This window comes from Anas platyrhynchos, chromosome 5, assembly GCF_047663525.1.
Source record: "Anas platyrhynchos isolate ZD024472 breed Pekin duck chromosome 5, IASCAAS_PekinDuck_T2T, whole genome shotgun sequence".
Classification (NCBI taxonomy): domain Eukaryota; kingdom Metazoa; phylum Chordata; class Aves; order Anseriformes; family Anatidae; genus Anas; species Anas platyrhynchos.
The window spans coordinates 42,156,189-42,178,242 of record NC_092591.1 but is presented as its reverse complement, the minus strand read 5'-3'; the positions used below and the strand labels follow the sequence as shown (position 1 = coordinate 42,178,242).

The following is a 22,054-nucleotide window of genomic DNA, read 5'->3' as shown; positions in this document are numbered from 1 at the left end:
CTGCAGAGAAATACAGCTATTTTATATATAAGGAACCATTCTCAATGACTGAACGTTAAGGCTGGATTGTTTATATCTGGTTTAGTGCTATCACCACATTCACAGCCATGAATCAGCAAATCTGAAAGCACTGTGTCAGTGCTTTCATTTTCATTTCATTTCATTTCCCTCCATTGCTCTTTCCTTGCTATCCTGTGTACTCTGTTCACAAATTGGGTTGTTTACAAAAACCTGCAAACAGACAAGGAATCTCATTTATGTTCAGACTATGAGAGAAAGATGAGAAGTTACCCATCCCATGCTCTGTTTTCTCCTCACATACTTAAAACTGCAAGTCCCGAGATGATGAATCTGCCTTTTACAAGCCAGTACTTTCTATTGAGTGCTGTGGATTTATCTGTGAACCCTAATGGGAAAAATGTTCTGAATCACAGCCATTTGGCGGTGCAATGATTGCAGCATTCAGCTGCATATTTCTGACTGGGGGGAGGGGGAGGGTGTCATAGGATCTGTAGGAAATAAGTCATAATAGGAAAGAAAGTAAACTGTTTTCCATAATAGAAGAAAACGTAATTCCAGGAGGAAAAAAAAAAAAAAAAAAAAAAAAAGACAAAAAAAAAAAAGAAGCAAAAATGGTGACCAATCTACTCAGTAAAAAATCTACATGCTTATGATAAAATAGACATGTCAGAGCTTTTGTGTGTATTATGTACACAAACCTGTGTAAAAGAGAAGTAATTAATTCCTATATATGTGTGTGTGTGTGCGTGCATGTGTGTTTATTTTCACATCATGTTTGCAGGGGTACAGTGTGGAATTATTCTACCTGAGAGGAACTGAGGTGCATAGTAGTTAATAGCAAATATACCTGCTGATGTTGGTATTTGGAACACTTTATTTTTTCAGTATATTTAATATTATAAATCACATATCTGGGAATGCTAAGCATTTCTTCAAATTAGGTTCCACATTCTTAAACCAGGGATAGGAAGAAAAGAAAAAAGAAAAAAAAAAAAAAAGTGGGATATACAGTAAAAATCATTATGGTTTGTAATAGTCTGAGTACATCATATAAAAAGGCATTGTTAAAGGGAGGTAGTAATTCTATTCTTTGGGGAAGAAAATGATGATCTTAACAATGAAATCAATCTCTCTTTTCTGTAAGTTTTTGAATTATAAAACAACTTTAACTTTTCTACAAATGAGGATAGAATCTTAAAGACAAGATTCACCTTCACAAGACAACCGCACTTGGTGGATTTGCTGATGCAGCTATACAGGTTAGCATCTTCTAATCTAGACAAAGCATTCGGCTTTACTGTGCTCTGCCTGTTGATGCACTGCGTCTGCAAGAGCAGGGTGAGAATACTTAGTTTCTCTGACCTAATATAAGAAGCAACAGTCAAGCAGAGAAAAAATCTGCAGTGAAAATTTCAGGTTGATATTTGAGTGTTTTCATGTTTACAGGTTGATACTTGAATGTTTTCATGTCTACAAGTTTAAGCAAAGTGTCTTAATCAAAGTGTTGCACCTATTTTATGTCTTACAGATACAGATGCATAGAGGAGTGAAAAAAAAAAAAAAAAAAAAAAAAACACCAACAATCTAAGGGATTCTCCGCAATGCAGTTTTACATAAGGGCCTCTAGGAGCAGACAATGTTATTAGACCATAAAAGCACATCAGGCTGATTTATGGTTTCTGATCAAGGTTTCTGTGAAAATTACTCTGCATCACCAGCTCAAGGTGACTGCTACCATTAATGTGTGGAAAATAAATGAGATGGGGAGACTGATATCAGAGGAATAAAAGGAAGTAGGAGTAAAAGGAAGCGCCGAGCCAGTTTATATAGCACAGGCTTCCCATTTTGTTTTACAGTGCATAGAAGACTGTCATCAGAATGATTGCTTTGGGGCAGAAAAGGCAATTCTGGATAATTAGATCTTATGGCAGGCTTTCTTACATCCGGTATATAAAGAACCATCAGGTATAACACCTTCACACTATACGTCATCTTCTCCACTGTCCTGTAAACATTCTTAGAACCTCAAAAATTAATAAAATATGTCTTTTTTCTCTGAAGTTATTTTCCAGAAGAGATATAAAACCCCAAACATGATTTCATAGGATTCTCAGTGACTAGTACAATTTTACATGTGATCTGATAGCAATTTGTATTTTGACCAGCATGACAGTAAAAATACATCTTTTTCACTGTTCAATATCCTTTCATTGTATGTTGTTTTATGTTGTCTTTTAATGCTGGATTTTTTATTCTATTTTTATTTTCTGCTGAAGACAAAAAGCTATGCTGCCTATTTAAATACAAATGCATAATGCATTTTTTTTCAATTTGTTATATCTGTTCTAAAACACACTAGAGTTATTCTTTACATATGGTTTATTTTTATTTAAGATATACTCATCTACATAATGCTACTTTAAGTTTTCTTAATTTTCTCTTTATTGTTTCAAATTGTCTGCACTCATTTTTTTTCTGCAGCGTTTCAAGAGAAGTCAAGGAAATGAAATCCTTTCACCGTAAAAGCACTAAACAGTGAGCCATGGATAATATTTCAGTGCTTCTTATGCTTCTATATGATTTTTAAAACTATTCTTTAATATTTAATTTCTAGATTCTGAACTGTGGTATATGGATGCAAAGTATTTTATACATCTGGAGAATATTAGGGTTGTTCACACAGCTGGTTATAGCAGCTGATCTTATGGTCATTAAAACACATGCTTGCAAAGCAGCATATGGAACAAAGACATCCATATCTTTGGGGGCAGGGTTTGAATTTTAGGATATGATGGCATACCAACTGTATATTGCTTTCAAAATCAACCCTTTGACTAAAATGATTTTGTTTCAACATACCATCACAAAAAGATGTGATACTTTTGTGACACTTCTTTACCTATAGACTCTAAAACAGGTTAAAACAAGTGTATTTTTAACGCTACCAGCCAAAAGGCTATAAGCTCCAAAAAGACTGTTTTAACTATTTTTATCCTTTAGATATACCCTGGGAGAAAAAGAACTTCTGTATAAATGCAAGGGTAATTAGCTTGTACCATTAATAGGGTGGATTTCCTGGTACTTAATTGAAAGCAGGTGGATAATTAAAACCAATGTGTAGCTAATCAAGAGACAGATATCAGGTGATCATGAGGCCTTGCCTGATTCTGATCAGGATAAAAACCTAACTTTCAAGCCTGCTTGCTTTAGAGGTTAATGTGAAAAAAGTGAGAAGTACTGAGTCCTGGTGAGAGTATAATTAGAATTACATTTCCCATGCATGTTTGTGTTGTGTTTTTTTTTCTTTCAGATGAGTGTTATGAGAAATATGAACTTCACTCTTGCTTGCACTTGTAATTCTACAACGTGTTTTGTTGATATTTTTGCGTTCCTAAATGTTTGTATAAATCTGTGGAGATGTAACAGGTTAATTAAATGTGATGCTGATCTTAAAATAACTTTCCAAAGCCTGCATGCCAAATTCTTGGTAACCTCTGAAACCTGCTTACAAAAATTTGATAAGGGAGAGAGGAGAAAGGATGGCTGTTTACAGTAAGTGCTTCAGTAACTACTAGTTCTAAAGATTTCCCATGTTGCAGCTAAAACTGTCCTTTACCGTACTGTGCTTAAGTAGAGTGTTATGATATCTAAATCCTAATCGGAAGTAGGAGTTGTTATATACCAGTTACTCATCTGTTTTCAAGCCCTCATGCTAAGGAGAAGATTCATAATTCTGTCACTAATACAAATACAGAATATCAGAAATATGTAGTAGGAATCATGCTTTTCTGTCACCTCTTGTTTCTTTGAGCACTTCTCTGCTATTTCTAGAGTAATTTTCTGGTCCCTTGACGTGTATGTAGCATTGTTAACACAACTGTTTTATAAGTTATTATTATTATAATATTTCATGGAAAGTTTATAATTTATTGTATATATTATATAGTACAATTTCTATGTGTATAATAATAACTTATATATAAAAAATTCTATATTATATACATTATTATGCAGCTGTGTTATGTATTATTAGCTTCTTATTCTTAAGTATTAAAATGCCAGTTCAACTAAACTGTATTTTCTTTCTCTTATCAGAGCAAGGTTTCTAAGCAAATGTGTAAGCAATGAAAATGTAGTCTGTTTAAAGTGCTACCAATTGGTCTCACTTCTGCTAATACTGCTCAGTTTTTAATGAATACCTTCAGCTTGATAACTTTTTTGCTCTGTTTTAAATTTAGTATAAAATTGTCTGTGATTAGAAGTAAACTTATGAGTACTGTTTGTGATAGAAAATACTTGTACCTCCTCTGAGTTTTGTGTACTGTTTTCAAACACGTGAGTTAGGGTGTGAGATACTTGTTTGTTTTCTTTCTGTGATTTAATGAAAATATTTTTATTAGATATTATTTTTGCATTTTATTAGCTTTATATATGACTAGACAAAATTTTGTGATATATCATAATGAGTTCTAATAAATAATCACAGAATCACCTTTACCCTTTACAAAGCTTTTTGAAAGACATTATTTCTGAAATAGAATTATTTAGGATGGAAAAGGCTTTCAAGATCAAGTTCATTTAATACTAAAAGTCTCACATGAAACCATGTTCATAAATGCCATATCCACAGATCTCTTAACTACATGCAAGAATGGTGACTCTGCCACCTCCCTCAACAGCCTGTTCCAATGCCAAACCACGAAGAAATTCTTTGGAGACAATAGATAGAAAAATATACAGGTGAAGAGGAAGAAGCTTAGAAAACTACTGGAATATATAGCTATAGTAGTATAGAAGCAGCTATACCTATAGCTACTTCTCTTTCAAGGTTGAAAACAACAACAGAAATCAACTGCTGGATTTAAAGGCTATTTATTGCTGCTCAATATTAAACAGATTGTACCACTAAAGAGGTTTTAGTTTCTTAGATGTAAACCCTTCTAAAACTAGTGCTATCAAATTTTCATGACCCAGAGTGAAAAACTGTCAAGATTTCTGGGATAAACAATGATGCAGAGACAGAAGTACTAGATTTCTTTATTAAAAAACTTTATTTTAAGACAGAAATTAATATTTGGTTTCTCCAAGGCCTTGCACCTTAATGTTAGGAAAGAAGACAACTCAAAACTTTAAGTTGATGTTCAAGATTATAAAATTTCTGTGAGGTTTATTTCCATGTCTTTCACTAACTTTTCCTGGGATACATGTATATATAGAATATACATGTAGATGTATGTGCAATATCAACATTGCAGGCTTCAACAACCTGGTAGTTTTTATTTTTCTGTTATGCATGTAGGATGAGATTAAGCAAGGATTTAGATAAGTACTTAGGAGTACACAATAGAGAGATTGTGCCAGCTTTTTTTTTTTTTTTTTTTTTTACAGGAATGGAATTGGCTGCAAGAGCTTGATCATCAGCTTTACCCTGTTTAGTGTTGGGAGGATAACTTTTGTGAACTTTTGAAAATTTTGCAATAATTAATCTTGACTGCATGCTTGGCAATACTTTCCCAATAAAGGTTTAGTTTAACTTGGCACATCTCTCCTATGGAAAATTTTAAGCAAAAGAATTCCAAGAAATGTTCTGAGAACTCTGTATTGTGTTTCAAGTCTATGCCTAGCTTAATCAGTGAGTTGAGTAAACTACTGTATATTTTTCCATACTGACTTAACTCTTAGAGTGTGTTCTAAGAAGGGAGAGGGAAGGGCAAATAAAAGTAATTTATCATATTGCTGAAGGGGGAGTGACCTTTCAGAAAATATTGTAATTCTAACAGATGAAACAGTCTTTGGCAGCTTTTAGGGAAGAAAGTATTAACTGTACAGAAGAAATACTGCATGAAAATCATGGGTGAAGGTACTAATTTAGCTTAGAGGTCTTTTCAGCCATCCTGGGATGTCATGGTTTTGAAGTACATGGAGGTCTTCCTCTAACAGGAGCTGGGAAATGGTGGTTTAAGCCCTGCTTGATCTGCAGCTATATTAGTTTTTGCTAAAGCCTGCTAATGTTCCCTGAATAAATGTAGCTCATTTATTGTCAGCACAGTACAGGAGACTGGATGTTTATTGCAATGCACAAAAGAAAACAACTCTAAATGATTAAAGTGTTTGTCAATAACACATGGGCTGATGACTCTTCTGAGCTGAGGTACAGCTCAGGAGATAGTGTCATGAAGGGAGTCAAGGTCAAATTAATCACATTGCTTAACCCTGCAGTTCTGTGGCTTGCCACTTTAGAACAAAGTGCTCCAGCCAAATTCTGACAAACAAAACTTTCCTACCAACCAGTGTGTTCTCTCTGGGACAAAACAGTTTTTAGACTTCTTATAACATAAAACCATTCCTGAACTGAGCATGAAAGACAATTTTGGTTTAGGCATTTCATAATTCTAATGTAGCTGAGGAAAGAGGTGACACCAATAGATTTTGGGGGGGGGGGGGGGGGGGAAGAAACCTTCAGCATCCAGTATGCTTTGTTTGCTACTGCCATGCCTAACAGATGAGAAACTTCTCATCTTCTTTCCTTAACACAGCTTCTGCTCAAGAAGACAAAGATGAAAGTAGTGAAATATAAGAACTTTGACTACAATTATCTGTAGTTTTGTCAAAAGGAAATAAAAAGAATCTGAAGAATTAAGATGAGCTGCATTGAAATGAAAACTTCCAGGGCTGAGTTTCATTGCCATCTGAAGGCATAAAGATGAATCAGATATAATACTAATGTTTTGGTGTCATGTAGCACTCTTCTGGAGATTTTTTTTTTTAAAAAAAAAAAAAAAAGGAATTTTAGAATGAGACAAAAACATTTGTTTTTCCACAGGAAAAGGAAGAAAATTCTACAGACCACAATAGTATTGTAGAAATTGTAATAGGAAAGATAATACCTCCTTAGGTTATTTTCTCATCTTTAGCACAAAAGTTCAGAGGAGACATGAATGGTTTTTAAAGAAAAATGGGTTCAGAAGAGACATACAGAGGCTTTTTTGCACTCAGTGTAATCAATGTTACTAATGGCCTTCCTGGCAGGTTGTTTTGAAGCTATATTAGTCAAGAAGGTGATACTTTCCTACCTATCAGAAGTATATTAACAAGACTACAGCACGTGTCCTCATTTTCTGATGTTATGGGATCCAGTTGAATGAAAGAAGTATTCTGGAGGCCAGATTCTTGTTCATACTTTGTGTTTACCGGCATTTCACATTTAGAGTAATGAGTACCCTTGCCTCACCTGTCAGAACTTCCTAAATGCCAAAGACATTTAGCCTTGCATGTGAACTAGCTCAAGAGAGATTTTGCCTTTTAATATGTATGAAAATTGGTTTAAGAGTACATTTTATACATGTAATTTTCCTACTTTAGTGTGAGTATACCTTAGTATTCTGATAAATATTTTTTATATAAAAGAAAAGAACATGAAAATATTTTAATACATTGCCATCTAAAATATTTTAATATATTATATCTGATGATGCAGTATGGACTAATCTGATGAACACCTGAATATAAGGGATGTGTTTGGTTTTTTATACTCATATAATCTAGATTTTGATTTCCACAGTGGCAAAATTTATGGTCTTCATTTATGGAGGCTTGAATGTTTTCTTTGGCATTCACTATTGTGCAAAACAGTCTGAGTCTTAGTCTGGGTTTGCTGAAAAAAGAAGATAACTATTTAGCTAATATTTACTTTAGTCTCTATGTTTCAACCATCCAATTGTTATGTTTCTGAAAATATAGGAAGTGTCATATGAATGACAGAACACTGAGTATTGGGAGATAATTGCCTTTGCAATTAATTATTGCAACATTTTTTTTTTCATTTATATGTTGATTTTATACAAAGCTTCTAGGAAGCAAAAAAAGCAAATATGTTAATGGCACTGTTTCTTCTTCAAGGAAGCCCTTCCTATCAACATATGATCTTCCAATGGTAAGAGGAAGGTAAACAGGAATAGTGAAAGGCAAATGTTGCTTCAGGGGATTTCAGTAGCCATTTTAAACGACAGGAATAAGAAAAATACAGATTAAATGCAGTACTACTTCTGGTCTAAAAAAAGGTGACAAGTAATTAGATAAGGCACTGTAACATTAAAAATCTTTTACAGTGTAGTGTAAAATAATTTGCTGTGCTGTTCCTTCTGTGTCCAGTCTGCAACCTGTTTTTGCAAATCTTTACATCAAACTCAGCTGCACCTTGGGTGCATATGAACTTCTGTTAGGTTCTCCTCTTTTTTCAATAAAAAGGAATAAACACCTCTAGAAGGTGATGTGTGTATTGTTCTTCATGAAGTATGAAGTTGAATATGACTATGACTTGGATATCTGCCTTCACGTCTAATGCAGTTGTCCGATGTCTTAAATGTATTACTCCATTCTTTAAATGTAGCACTGAAACTTGGCACTAAAACTTCTACTGAATAAACTATTGAAATAACAACAAGTTCTTTCCTGGATTTAAGTGATCTAAATTATCATTAAACTCCGAAGTAATACAGGGTGTTCCATTGCTGATCTACACAGTCTACCTTAGGGAACATGTACATCTGCAGCGGAGACACACCTGATCAGTTTGGCAGGCAGGAGAGAGCTTGCCTGGAGCTTCACAGCAAGTCTTTAAAAATATTTCATATGACAATATAGAACTAGGGAAATATTCCTCAGACATCTTACATATTTATTGTTATTAAGCATGAATTTCTAGGATGAACTACCAGGCCTGTTTAGCAACACTGGATTCTGACATATTTTTTTTATCAGCCTCAGTTTCCAGATATTTCTTTTGCTTTAGTCTTTTTCACTATGAACTGTTCTGTCTTTCCAGTTTTTCCTGGATTTAATTCTCATCCACTTGCTCTTCTTTGGGTTGCTATTGCCATTGTGCACTATTGACTTCTTTCTTTCTTTATAATACTACCTGCACTTCCTCTTGTCCCAAGTGTCCACTCTAGCTGTTTTGAATATCTCCAAACAGTTGTCTGTTCTGTGAGCAAAATAGCTTTTATTTTTTTCTTCTCCACATTTATGGATACCCCTGATATTCTAGTAAGCTAGTATTTCTGTTATTTAGTTTCAGGTTTATCAGTTTATCAAAAGTCTTATTTTTCAGCAAGTCAAATGGATTTTCAGTTCTTTCAATTAGCAAAAATGCATTATTCTACCCTGGTTTCCATTTCTTTAGTTCTCTTCTTATCCACTTGTTTTTCTACAGTTAACTTCGCCCTGATACTTTAGAAAGTGTTTTGTGTTTTGTTTTTGCTTGTTTTGTTTTAAATAAATGTGGGGGTGGAGTCTATGACACAAATCAGCTGTGCAAAGCTCGGAGTAGATGCAATCAAATGTGGAAAAAAAAAAGCAGTGAGGTTATGACCATTGTCTTTTGTGTGTCTTGTCTTACAGCTTTTATGGGACTGAGCAAGTACATGACAGAAGTCTCTTTCTCCCAGCACTTTATGGAGTTTGTCCCATCCAATATTCTGAGCATATATTATAAGTATATTCTAATTGTCTTTAGCCACGTGATAATGGCAAACAAACTTTCATGTTATTTACATGTATGTTGTTCTTAACTCAAAAAATCAATGGATTTTTTGTTTGCTTTCATTAGAAAGTTTATTTTTACTAGTTAGCCAGGGATTAACAGAAATCCTCGACTGTCCCTTCTGTTTTATACATGGTTTCCACAAAGTCATATTTACATTCCTTCCATACAGCAAATTTGCTGTTAAACTTGATTTCTCTTTTTAAGTTTACATTTATTTATTTGTTCAAGTTTAACTATCTAGTTTACACAGTTCACAAAAGCACTGCAGAATCTATCATCTTGGGGCATTTATATTTGAATAACTTCTGAATGAAAAAGACTGCATAGATATATAGCTGATATGTGATGTGATTCTTTCACTTTTGAAAACAGATATATCTACCATGTGTATATGTATCTTCAACTTCCTATAGATATTGAAGTGTCATTGTGTGTACAGGATAATTCTGCATTGTCCTTATGGTACAATATATAAACATGGTGCATGCATGTTTGTAAATGCATTTTTGAATGGGCAAAACAGTCTCTTTTTCAAAAGTTGATTCTCTTTATATATTAGGTAAGGTGTATTTTTCCTTATCCTTTTATTTTGAACTCTCTCATTTCAGTAAGTTCATTCTTTGTATGTTGCGTATCTCACTTCATCTAGCTAGACTTTATAATATACAAGAAGCTGCTTCAGTGTTGTGGTTATTTTAATACATAATTTTTCAGAATATGAGCTCTTTTCTCTACTGAGGTCATGAACTAGTTTAGACTAGTGATTCTAAACAGTACAGACCGTGATTCTACTTTTCCATTGCCCTTTTTGTGATTTCTCATCTCAACAATGGAAAAAAACAGCTATGTATATTTAGTATGGCAAGCACACAATCTTGCCAGATCAGGCACAGATACCAACCAGACTAAAAGTGTGTAGTACAGCCAAAGAGTACAAAATGTCAGTGCATTAATGTATCAAATATGGTTGAGGGTTTTTTGTCATTGAAATAGCAAAAGATTATTTGCTATGATTCTCGGCTGTCTCTAGGGCACTCGTCTGTTACAAAACTTATTTCAGTACAAAAATGAATTCTGAGAAGTGTTCATGCTGCACTGATATTGCACCCAGCCTGTTTGCAAACTATTGTAGCTGTAGACATTTCTATAGTGCTCAGCTATCACAGTGAAACCTCTTTATATAAAAGTTAAACAGAATCTTACAGGTCTGGATAAGAACAGCTAATTCTAACCAATTAATTAAATCCAAAATCTCATTCTAATCAACTGTTAGAGAACTCATGCTGTGTTGTCTATAGCTTTGTGACTTAGTGTGTACTTTGAAAATATATTCTAAATACTTGCATGTTACTGAGGTAATATATTTGGTTTGTAGTCACCTGAATCATCCTGCCCTGCAATATAGATATTACATCTGTTACTGTTCAACTTACCATTATTGTTACCACTAGATCTTTTTATGTTATTAAAATACTTAAAGTACTTGCTCTTAATGCTGCAAATTTACATTCCAGTTTTGTCAATACTTTACGATAGTGGCTATTCATACCTTTGGCATCTTGCTTCAATCCTAGATGTGATCACTTTTATTTCTAGTTTCGTACCTTTCCCATACACATCATGTAATTGTCCTCACAGGAAAAAAAAGCTTTGTGAGATCTGACTCAGCTTTGGGAGATATAAATTGTCTTCTTATTTCTTGTTAATCATGGTCTCCACTGCTTGCTAAAACAATTCTTATTTATTCAGTTCTTTCCCTAAGGAAAAATAGGCTTTTTATATGAATAATTCAGAAAGTGTAAGATAATAGCTTACCTGTTGAATTCTAAGTGGAATAATGTTTTTTACAAGGAGGTGATTCATTTATGCATATAAAGTGTAAATCTCAAAAGTGTTTAGGTGTATTTAAATAAATACTATTTGTTAAATTCCCTTTTTTAGTTTAAGTGTAGTTTACTATGCTTTAAAAAGCACACAGTCAGCCAATCAGCTCATGGTCTTAGATCAATGAAGTTGCTATATGGACAAGTATTTGATGTGATGAATTATTAAACACTAGCATTCAAATCCAGTCTCCATAGAGCTAAGCTTAGTTACAGCAACTAAAAGTTGAAATTCATGGGGAATTCTTTCTAAAGATTACAAAGACATTTTTAATCTGTCTCATAAAAGTCATTGGTGGGTTTTAGGACATGTAATGGTCTCATGGAGTGTGTGACTTAAATGTTGACTTTAGTCTGAAAATATCTAACAACTGGATTCAATATTCTGTAAACTCTGAATTTTACTGAAACAAGATCATCCAAATGTAAACTTACCCATCTTCTAAAGACCAGGAGAATTACAGATATCAAAAGAAGGAATTTCATAAATAAATTTCAAGATCATCTGATTTATATTTATGTTGCAAAAGTGATGTTCAAAACTTGAAATTAACTGTTTCTTCTTTCTGGATAATGGAAGAGTGTTTATATGTATTATTTACTTAATATTTTGCTTTTCATAAGACTTAAGCTCCCTTTGTCTTCAGTGACCCAACCTGAATTTGAGGTCACATTGCTGTAAGACAAATATCCATCCAGTCCATTTGAAAGGACCTGTTTAAATAAAATTTCATACTTCTGTTATAGTCTGTATGCTTAAAAACTCATGTTTCAATTGAAAATCTGTTTAAAATAAGGCAAGCAAAAACATGTCTGAAGAAGTATTACATTTGGTGGGTATTTATTGCAGATTTCATCAGAGGTGAACATTGTTCTGATCTTTCATGATCACTCGGGAGCTCATCAAAAAATGAGTATATGTAGCACAACTCAGATGATCAGTGTTATAGACCTGAAGCTAATATTATATGTGAAGTGTAACTTATTGGATTGCACAGAGTGCTTCCTCTCAACGTTCAGTTCTTTTTTTCTAAGGCTACCTCTTTCCCACAGTTTACAGATTTTACTAATATAAGTACCTCTTTAGCTAAGGAGTCTTTTGTACTCACTTGAGAGCAGGGATTTACAAGTATTCTAAACAAAACAGTATCCCTAAAACAGAGCTATTGGAGTAGATTCTGCCTGCTTCCTAAGATGTAAAAAAAAAAAAAAAAAAAAAGAAAGAGAATTTAAATCCAACTCTGACTCCACTCACCTTAAAATGGGGACAGCAGTTAAGAATCCTTATATCCCATAATGTGTAATCCCTTAATGTCTTGTGATAACCTTTAATCTTCGTATGGAATTAGTATAACTTAAAAGAATAAAGGATTCATTGAGCTGAAAAAATACCACTCTATAACGAGGTATTCAGATACATTCCTGTATTCGAAGGGAAATTTTTCAAAGTATTTATATGAAGTATTTATATGCTTTCTATTGTATAGTCACTAGATAAAAATTGAAGTAGTTTTAAGAACTGTATGCTGCCCCTTATGTTTTGTCATACCCATAAATAAGTATGATGGTCCTGAAATGTCACAGAATCACAGAATTGTCTAGGTTGGAAGAGACCTCAAGATCATTGAGTCCAACCTCTGACCTAACACTAACAGTCCCCACTAAACCATATTCCTAAGCTCTACATCTAAACGTCTTTTAAAGACTTCCAGGGATGGTGACTCCACCACTTCCCTGGGCAGCCTGTTCCAATGTCTAACAACCCTTTTGGTAAAGAAGTTCTTCCTAAGATCCAACCTAAAACTCCCCTGGTGCAACTTAAGCCCATTCCCCCTCGTCCTGTCACCAGGCACGTGGGAGAACAGACCAAAATTCTATTCTTGGTTTAATTTTCTTTAGATAAGAATTTTAACACTCCATAATGTATGAACTTGAAAATGCATGACCATAGAAAAGATACTTAATATAAGAACTCCACATGTAAATGACAGTTATGATTAGTTGATGATCTTTGGCAGGTTAAGGAGACTGTGCTATGAAGCTCACAGAATGCCCAACTACATATGGGATTAAAAGGTAGGTGAATGAGTTAAAAGGTGATAAATTGCTTAGGCTTATCTAAAGGGAAATATTTAATCATAGAAAAATGAGTTAGCTACCATGAAACCTGTTTAAAGTTAGAAACAATCAAGAAAAATTGAGATTCATTTAAAACTATGGTAAACATGTATCTGAAACGAAGGGTATTTTATGTATTTAGACCACAAGTTTAAAGAAACTTGACAACAAACCTCCAAATACTTGCAGGTATTCTTGAACGTCTAAGTGATACCAGGGATATATTATCAACCAGATTAACAGCTTTATTTGTATGTGTTTTACCATAAAATATTTCATCCCCATTCAAATGGTGACCTGTTCACTCCCACAGTTTCCATCAAATAAAAATCCTATTTTCATCCAGTATTTCCTCAGACAGATAGGTTCTGACAGGAGCAGATCTAATTCTAATTCCTAGCCACACAATAAACAATATTTATTTTCTTGTATGTGGTTTAGTAGATTGTTTTCAGGTGCAGAAGGACAATTAAATATATTTTAACCATCATAAATGTTGGTTAAAAGCGAATATAAACACCTCTAAAAATGTAAAGAAGGTTGATGTTCCAGTCAACCTTAATCAATGGAAAAGCAGCAATAGTGTCTTAAAATAAGAAAGTTTGACTACCAATATACCTGTCATTGTTAAGAACTGCAAAACATTACTGTTCTAGAAAAGATGGATCTTTTTCAAATATGTGATCTATTTCTGTCTTTGGTCAGTCTATCCAGATTAGCAGTGCTGTGAATCCAGATGTACTACAATGTCACCTGATAGGACGCTAACTAAACTTCATCACCATGTGTGTATATATATATTATAATGTTATAGTAGTCAGCTGAGATCCAGAACAATATAAGTTCTTTCCAATCATCTGGGGACTTAGCTGACAACTGTTGCAGATTCAAGTGATTTTCAAATTCTTCAGATAATCATAGAGAAACCTGGTTTAGAAGGGACCCTTGGCAGTCATTTGGTCTAACCTCAGGCTCAAAGCTTGGAAGTTTGGTCAGGTTTCTAGGGCTTTCTTCAACAGTTTGGAGAATCTTTGAATATGAAGATACCAAAACGCAGCTGGAAAACATTTGCCAGTTCTTATCCACATTTTTTATGAATAATTTTCTGTATATCCAGTCAGAATTTTTCTTACTGTAAGTTGTACCATAAAATCTTACACTGCTATTACCTCTCCTTTCCCTTTTAATATCTGAGAAGAAGAGAAAAATCTGGTACCATCTTCTCAGTAACCACCTTCTTTAGAGAGTGGAAGGCTGCAATGAATCACCTTTAACCAGGCTAACCAGAGCAAATTGGGAAGCTTGTTTGCTAAAACAAAACAAAACACTGTACCTTTATCTGCGTAGTACTTGAATTTCCCACATAGTTTCTAAAAAGTATCTTTTAATGCATGTAGCAGTAAATCACTTCTTTGTATCTTTTGATGATCTTTCCACAGGCGCACTGATGCTAATAGAGTTCAGAGACAGACATGCAGGCACTGTTCTTTTGGTTAGCTTGGTAAATCAGATTTGTATCCAGTGAACACTCAAATAATGGAATACCTGAAGTTCACAAAAAAAAAAATCAATTATTCCTGTGTTGTTTTTGTGATATAAGTTTTGAGTTAATATTTTCTTAATGGTTACAAATGCATGTGTATTAGGCTCCCTCATCTTTTGCTCAAATCCAGAGGGACAATCAATCCAAGAGGGACCAACAAGAACTTGCATAGTAATGCACTGGAAACATAGTTTTACAATCTTGTCCACTGAGGCAGTCAAAAAAAAATCTAAAGAAACAAATGATTTTAAAGTTATTTTTGCAAATCTATCAAAATATTCCTTAGATTATTTGAATATTTTAAATGCACACAGAATTATTTTTTCTCACACTTCTATTGTGAGAACTATATGTAAGCATAAAATTTTGTTTCTTTTTAAGGAGTAATTATGTTTGCATACTGGAAGACTTTAATTTGAAGAACTTTGACCTAGGATGTTGCCTATAGAATCAGTATGGTATGGTATCAACTCCTCAAAAGTGATCTCAAGAGTCTGAAAGAAAGGAGGGAAGAGTGCTGAATTGTTTCAGTGACTTAAAAATATAATAGTATAAATGAACAATAACTATCAATCTCAAAATATAGCTTGCATTGTTTTATATTATTTAATAATACCTAGTATAATGAAAATTATTTCTTCAGAGGATAAAGTTATAGAATAACTTTTCTCATCTAGCTTCTCAATTAGTTTACATGAAGTCTTGAAATAGGGCAAAATAAAACCTTTCTCTTGACATTGAGTTATTACTAGCTGGAATTTTGAATAGTCAGTTTTTCAGTTCAGGTTTAGTAGATATCTTGTACATTATACACATGCGATTAAAGAATCAAGAACAAAAATATTTTTTTTTTTGCTTTTTTATTTTTAAAGACTCTGACTTGAACATTCACCTATTTGACCATAAAAATGATCTAATGGTAAAAATGTAATTGAGTTTGATGCAACTTCTATCTACCAATATTCAAATCATGTGATACAGTTATCAAATCTTTTTCATTCCCAGGCATATCAAGGAGAGTGGGGGAAAGGGAGAGAAATCACCAACAGGTTGAAGCATTCTTTGTACAAGAACACCTTCGGTATGTGACGGTGTTAGATCGTCATTATGAGGTTTTTGTTTCAATAATTATTCTTCAGCCTTTGAAATGTCAGTATAGGTCAAAGAGGCAGCTATTTTTTCAAAGCAGATCAGAATTTAATAAGGAAGGACAGAACAGATACATCAAGTAGATGCTAAACTGAAAAAAAAAAAAATGTCAAATTATGCATTGTTATGATACAAGAATCAGCTGTGTGATAAACTTGTGCAAATTCCTGTTTTCAAGTTCAACTCCTGTGCAGCTTTTTCACTTGCTTTTCTTTATCATATGTACCTTACTGGCCTGTACCATCTAGACCATCTTTATCTAAATCTCATCATCTCAAAACAAGAGTTTTCCATCATGCATCTATTTTTACTACTTAAGTTTTACTTTGGAGGGATATGAAAAAGATGCATGCTTTGTAAGCATATTATAGATACTTGGCTTCATGTCCCAAGGTCTTCATCCTTTTGGTAGCAGAGACATAAACCTGTCAACAGTAATCTTTTTTTTTTTTCCCCACACACATATATTTGTTTGCCTTTAAAGACATAAACAGTGTCTATGAGGACAGGATGCTGACTGAGTTATGGATTTTGTATATATAGTAATGTTATTAATATTTATATATAATCTTAAATAGAGAATTATTTTAATAAATGAAATTTTATTGATTTTTTTTTCTCATTTAACTTTAGAAAAGTAAGGCTTTTATTTGCTCTGTGGTTGTTTTCTGCTATACAGATTTGGATTTGGGATCCAGGTGACACTGAAATATCCCGGTTTTTCTACAGTGGCCTTGTTACTGAGCTCAGTGGGTCCAGGGTATTAGCCTGATGCTGGCTGGTATAGCAACCACATTTGCTAGGCATGAATAATTAGTCTGTACCAAACTTCAGGAAGTTCCTGGGATTAGATTCTTTAGTAAGCTTTCCATTCCAGGTTCTAATTGAACTGGGGAAGAAAAAAAAAAATCTGGAAAGAAAGAATGTAGGCATAGTTTTGACCTCTGATTTATCTTGTAAACTCCACTCAATATGAGAATATATTGTGCACCAAATTCAATAACTGTGCATATTTTGATGCAGTTAAGATGCTCACATGCAAGATACAATTATGCCAGTTATTCTCTATTTATGTCCCATTTCAGTTCATTTCATCATACCAACAAGTAAATCCCATCCAGCTGTCTTGAAAATCCATAATTGCAGTCAAGGCTGGCAGTTACCACTCTTAGAATAGGCAGATGACAGAATTGTTTTTGGCAATAGGCATCATAAACAGATGACAAAGGACAATCTCATAGCATTTGTACAAAGTAGTTTGCTACAGGGATAGCTATTGGAACACATTCTGTTGCACTTTGTTAATCTCCTAGCATCCTTTAACAGCAAATCCAAATAAGAAAAGCCTGTATATCTCTACCCTGAAGCCACTGACTATTTGGGTCAATGCTTGTTTTACTTGCAGAGCTGTATCTTCAGATCAAAAATTGTGTGTAGACATGTATTTTGTGGTAGGGAGGGGAGCACTGAGACTTTAGTGGAGCCGTTTGTGAGAAGTTTCCACTGGGGCTACTGAGTAGGTGTTTCATAAAGAGCTCTTTCCAAGGCCACACACCTATTCTGCGTTGTCCCTGAGCCCAGATGCCTAGGGGAGTGATGTACCTTGCACCTTAACAACTTCCTTCTGCATTTTTTTATCCTGAGTAAAATAAATTCTTCCATTTCAGGAAGATTCTTTCCCAATCCCACTTCTTGTACGAGGAAGCAACTGTAGCAAAAAGCCTGGATTTGTGAGCTTCCATAGGTAAGGTATGCTCATCCTAGGACTGTAATTTACTTAAGGTGCAAGATAGGAAAGTGTACAGAAATCTGCTAATAATAGCTCAAGTAGTCTTCTAGCCTGTTGTTCATGTTGCAGAGTTTCTCAGAGATTGCATTTTTTCCAGTTCTATGAAAAATCTTAAAGGCAGAGCTATCCAAATGTTTTCTGTAGCTATGATACACCTATGTAGCAAGTTGATACAAAGGACACAAATGTGCTTCTGCTATGGACAAAAAAAGGCAGTGTCTGTCAGAAAATGCCTCTGCTTGAGTCCTAAATATCTATTTTCTCGTTTTTGAGGCTTACTAATTAGTATAGAGAAGTGAGATAGGGTCTGTGTTGTGGCTGCTGTCTGAAGAGAGGTGAGACACTTACTTTGGCCTCTGCCCAACAGACACACTACCTATTGAAGCTTACTGACCCTGGCATTTGCTGCCCTTTAGTCCCTGAAAACTTCTGTCAATGCACATATTGTTTTATGTCAGAGAATCCCAGAATGGTTGATGTTGGAAGGGACCTCTGGAGATCATCTAATCCAACCTCCTGCCAAACAGGGTCATCTAGAGCACGTTGCTCAGGAAACATATGTCTGTGAAAACAACTGAGATGTTTGTCAGTTTACACTTTAACAATCCTGATACTCTGGAAAGAACTAAGCATATTATTTTAGTTGATCCTCGGCTTCAGATGGAGAGAGAATTCAGCAGAAATATAACGTCTTGTCATGAGTCACACTTCTTATAGTCCAAGAGATATGTCAGCTTATACCCCAGCTTGATTGGGCTAGCCTGTGCTTACTCTGCACTACTGTTTCCTAGGAAATCCTTGATATCAAGAAAAAAGGTGAAAAGAGAGAGTGTTTGTTCATTCAGGGAGTTGTTAAAAGGGAATGTTAACAGGTATACTGAACAAGGTAGGTTTCGTAACATGGCAGAGGAAAAAAAAAAGATATTTGGCATGATTAATTGCTGTAGTGAGGTGGGGGTTGGCCTGTTCTCCCACGTGCCTGGTGACAGGACGAGGGGGAATGGGCTTAAGTTGCACCAGGGGAGTTTTAGGTTGGATGTTAGGAAGAACTTCTTTACTGAAAGGGTTGTTAGGCACTGGAACAGGCTGCCCAGGGAGGTGGTGGAGTCACCATCCCTGGAAGTCTTCAAAAGACGTTTAGATGTAGAGCTTAGGGATATGGTTTAGTGGGGACTGTTAGTGTTAGGTTAGAGGTTGGACTCAATGATCTTGAGGTCTCTTCCAACCTAGACAATTCTGTGATTCTGTGATTAAAGGTATTATTCAGTTTTTAAGTCCCTCCAGTGATGTCAGAGGAAAAGATAGGCTGTCATTAGAGTTGAGTTGACTAAGAAAATGTCCTCTGAGGATGAAGAGGTTTAGTTAGGCATAGCCTTGCTACAAGTAAAGTGCAGCTAATTGATTTTCAGTCACCTACTTTTTCTTTGGTTTGCTAAGTCAGGGGACATGAGTCTTAATGTTAGAGCTTTACAAAAATATTGACCACACTAAAATCCCAGATGTTTACCTCACGCTTCTGATGAACATGGATGCAGTTTTTCCAGATAGCATCTTACATATCTTAAAATACTAAATATTGGAAGCTCTAAGGTGTTGTCATCTACCAACTAGGTATGAACATCATCGATTAATTTCAAAAGGCACTTGTTTTAAAAATGTAAAACTAAGGAGGGGACCATAGCCACCTTGATCTGTGTTTGAACTGACTATCAACAGCTAAAGATAGCTCTTGAAGACCTTGAGAGAGAAATGTCATTTGGAGGTAAACAGGGAGAGTTCCTTTCCTTTTCTCCTTGAAGCAAAAGGAGGAGACAGAATATATCTTAACATATTTTCCTGTGAATTGTGTAAAACAAATGAAATTTATTTTGGCATATTGATAACATATTTTTGGCATTATATTGAATGCTTTTATTTTGGCATGATATTGATTCCCAGATATTTCTTTTTTTATTTTCCTGGTCTCCATCTTTAAAGATTTTTTTTATTATTATTTATTCCTTTAAAATCAGATAAGTTTCTCCCACCACTTTATCCATTTACCTTCAGGGTTATGTTGTCTGAGAAACTCTAAACTCAATGTGAAATTCCCTATAGAAGATATGAATAGAATATTAGTCAGGTTTGTCATTCTAAGTTTAATCTATATTTCTTTTTCCTTTTAATTAAGATACTATTATCTATGTCAGGAATGTATTTATTCCAAAAGGGTACTATTCCTATTTCTCATTTACGATAATGTTCTAATTTTATCAAAACTGAATGGGAGAAATAGCATAACTGTACAGAATAACTTAGTCTCTGAATTGAAGCAAAGAGGATATTTAATATAGGCAAATTTGGGGTAAGGTAAGATTTGAAATTTGGTTTTTGAAAGTGTGAAAAACAAGAAATGATTTTTTACATCATAATTATTGCCATACCAGACAAGCATGCAAATTTTTTCTACATCAACAGAGTTACAATGTTGATGCTTCCTCCTATTAAACAACCTTAAAAAAAAAAAAAAAAAAAAAAAACAACTCTCAGGAATATGCAATTGTGCAATCTTGCCATAAAAAAAAAAGCTGAGGTGCATTCTCCTGAGTCGCTTACAGAAACCTTCCAGGAGAAACTACATGTGGTCTAGAAATAGTAATGTACTTTCTACATTACAATACAGCAACTATGAGAACTTTTTTTTAATGGTAATTGTATCTGTATTACTTGTTTGCAATGTGACAGAAGGCTTTTGCATTTTGCCACTCTAGATAGAACACTACAAAACCACCACTACCTCTTATCTCAATACTATTAATATAATCTACCTTTGAAAAATGCTCATAAATGTATCATCCATCTCACAATATATTTTCTAAATATATTGCAAGGCAAACATATCATCAGATATACAAGGGTAAAAAATAATAACACAAAAAAATCCTTCTATTCTACTATCTAGTAGTATTCATTATAGAAAGGACTCTTGCTATAAAAATTATAATTTGCTTAGCTGTTCTGATATGACCCAAATAACCCCATTCATTTCACAGAAACAGTTTTAGAGGCTATGTTGCATTATTCATTAATGTTGTGGATAACAACTTCAACCTCAGGACTGTTGAGCCAGCACTTTCAAGAGCAGTAAATTCCCTGAGGGAGGGAAGGAGAAAAATTGTCCCTACCCTGAGGTTTGAAAAATAGTCTTCACTACAGGAAGAGTTTGCTGAGGGGTTGTGTCTAATGAGAAGAAATTATCTGAGAGGATAATCACCCCCTGCAACAGTTTTGGAAACCTGAAGCTCCCTAGAAGACTGCTATAGAGATTTTTTTCGTATTCTTCCATCCCCTGACGGGCACCTGCTGAATCTTTGTGAGATCCTGAAAAGGGGAATTGGTGCTGTGGAAACATTATTTCTTTCTTTCTTTTTCTACCTGATATGCCTATGGGAAAAAGAGAAACAGTGTCTTCCTTATGGACAATATCGTGTATGCAAACCAGAACACAAAATTTGAAATGAGTATTTAGAGAGGCAGTGAGAAACAAGACAGGATTAAAACTCCCTAAACTCTTCTATTCAGCTGATATCTTCAGCTTATATTGATTATAAAATTTTGTGGTTTGTTTTGGGAGGGACAGCAAGAGAGGTTAACTAATATTTATCTGTCCCAGTTATTAGTCCTTAGGAGTATATAGTATGTTCCAGTCTTCTCAGTCTTGCAAAAATTTTCTTTTGAATGACAGTAACAGTTTTGTTTCTTGTTAATAATGTTTTTACTGCACTTACGGTGATTTGGCCGTGATATCCTCAGAGATACCTTGTTTGATGTTCTTGTTCAAAATTTGTAACACAGGGCATCTGATAACTTTTGTGAAAGTTTTACTTTAATATATTAAAAGAGAGAAAAAATAAATTCTCAGTTTTCAGGGCTAAGAATTCATATTTCTCTACACATTTCCCACACTTTTCTGCAAATAATAATAATTGTTGGATTCAGGTATCTTTTTCAGCAACATCAGTGCATTG

The 22,054-nt window shown here is 34.3% G+C and overlaps 1 long non-coding RNA gene across 3 annotated transcripts; it reads left to right on the top strand.

Annotated features, from left to right (window-relative positions):
• The first annotated feature begins 3,198 nt into the window (after positions 1–3,198).
• LOC106014301 (uncharacterized) lies at positions 3,199–21,941 on the top strand. 3 transcript variants are annotated; one of them, XR_001185551.5, is made up of 6 exons: positions 3,199–3,268; positions 13,467–13,524; positions 15,491–15,567; positions 16,115–16,190; positions 17,926–18,002; positions 21,080–21,941. It is a non-coding gene; the product is annotated as an uncharacterized lncRNA (long non-coding RNA). The 3 variants fall into 3 exon arrangements; XR_002407018.4 differs by lacking the exon at positions 3,199–3,268 and adding an exon at positions 3,350–3,573; XR_002407016.4 differs by lacking the exon at positions 15,491–15,567.
• The last annotated feature ends 113 nt before the right edge of the window (positions 21,942–22,054 follow it).